Below are 1,970 nucleotides of genomic sequence, written 5' to 3'. Positions count from 1 at the left end.
GTTGTTTACCTAGTTGGTTAGTGCATATTTCCAAGTGCTTTGCATAGTGTCAGGTTGTAGGTTGCTCTGAAATCATTTCTAGAATAAGCGTCTATATTCTTACTAGCATTAAGGCACTATAACACATCACAGCTAGATTGTATAAAGTTGTAACAATCACACAGAACAAGAACTGTTTTAAACATTCCATTGTAAAGTTGGAGTCCTTACTGTCCAGTCAGGTGGTCAGAAAGTGCAGGGCTAACACAGGAAAGACTCATTTTAGTTATGGTATAGTGTTGTACATAAGCCAGGACAACCCTGGTAACACAACTGTGATGACCTCTTACTCAACTCAGCTGTCCCCGGTGATACCATGTCTGGCTGATTATATGACTATTCTTCAGGAGTATTCTGGTAGTGTTTCTTCAAAGACTTAGGTGAAAATTGTGACCAATCAGCTGAATTTTGAAACGACATTCAGAATAATTTATATTCAAAAAACCTAAACATGGAACTGGACTCATTCCTGTTGAATGCGTGGATTGAGTGCAAAACCTTTCAAACCGTCACAACTCTCACACAGACATTCAAGACGAAAACACCAAGGCTTCCAATCAACATCAAGCTCCATTTTCCTTTTTACTCATCTTTGCTCAGTTTTAGTATTTTTCAACACCACTGCTGTTCAGCCAAGAAGAACTTTCTGCATTGTGTGTGCAGCAACACTGGCTTCATCTTCTGAGTCAGACTCACTCTGTGATGTGGAGCTGTGTGAGGCAGAGCTGCAGGAGGAAGAGCATTCTGAAGAACACAAATAGTGCATGAGGGGGAGGCGATACTTCCCACAGAAGTCCACAAACTTAATTTGTCTGACACAGCAGTCAAAATAGACACCACCACACTTTGGATTTGGGCAGTTGCTGGCTGAACCCAAGTACCTAAGAAGATTCCCAGGAAGATCATAGGGAGTGTAAGAAATAATTCGGATCTTAAAGGTCCTTGCAGCCAATTCCAGAAGAGTTGGAGGGTCATTATATCTCTAACAAAACGCACAACCAGTGGATTTCCCTGCAAACTCAACTCTTCCAGATGAATAAGGTTGAGGATCTCTCGAGGCAGGTATGTCAGCAAGTTATTGTGGAGACTGAGGGAACGAAGTGAATGCAACTGTGAAAGCTGAGGAGGCACACTTTGGATTTTGTTGTCACACAACACCAAGTAATTCAGAGAAGGGAGATTTGCTAATTCTGGTGGGATTTCTTTAATGAAGTTTCCTCCAAGGTATAAACATTCTAAACTCCGCAGGTTCTCGATCTCGGCGGGGATGCTCTGCAGCTGGTTGCCGCCCAGGCTGGGGGTCTGCAGGGCGCGCATCTCTAGCAGCGAGGGGGACCTCCTGGAAGCAGTTGCCAGTGAGGTAGAGCAGTGAGCAGGCCAGGCCCTTGGGCAGCGAGCCGGGACCGCTGAGGCGGTTGTTCCTGGCCAGCAGGGTGCGCAGGCGGCTCAGCCCCAGCAGCTCGGGCCCCAGGGCCGTGAGCGAGTTGTCGCTCACGTACAGGAGATGAAAGTGCGGGAAGCCATTCGCCAGTGCCCGCTGCAGCGACGTCAGGCGGTTGTAGGGCAGCAGCAGGCGCTGCAGCGCCTTACGTGCGCCGCACCGCTCCTCGTCGCGCGCCTCCAGCTCCGACACCAGCGCCTTGGCCGACACGCTAAGGCGGGACCAGTTGAGCTCGGCCTCCCCGATCGCGGCTTCCTCCATGGCCGCCAGATCAATCCGAGGCGGAGAGAGGCGTGGAGGAGAGGCAGCGCGAGGCAAGGGGAGGCGGCGCGCCCCGGAAACCCGAAGGCCGAGCGCTGCGTCTGAAGGGCGCGGGGCGCGGGGCGCGGGGCGCGGGGCGGCGAGGACTCTCACCCCGCGCCGAGTCGATAAGTACCATTTTCTTGGATCCACAGAGATTTGTCCTTCTGCATTAAATTAGATTGCATAC

General features: G+C 50.7%; 1 pseudogene; it reads right to left on the bottom strand.

The window, feature by feature from the left end:
- Window positions 1-514: 514 nt before the first annotated feature.
- Window positions 515-1,741, bottom strand: LOC110544307 (leucine-rich repeat-containing protein 58-like; annotated as a pseudogene).
- Between the last annotated feature and the right edge of the window lie 229 nt (window positions 1,742-1,970).

This window comes from Meriones unguiculatus (assembly GCF_030254825.1).
Source record: "Meriones unguiculatus strain TT.TT164.6M chromosome Y unlocalized genomic scaffold, Bangor_MerUng_6.1 ChrY_unordered_Scaffold_25, whole genome shotgun sequence".
Classification (NCBI taxonomy): Eukaryota; Metazoa; Chordata; class Mammalia; order Rodentia; family Muridae; genus Meriones; species Meriones unguiculatus.
Note: the sequence above shows the minus strand (reverse complement) of the source record. Positions and strands in the feature narration are given on the sequence as shown.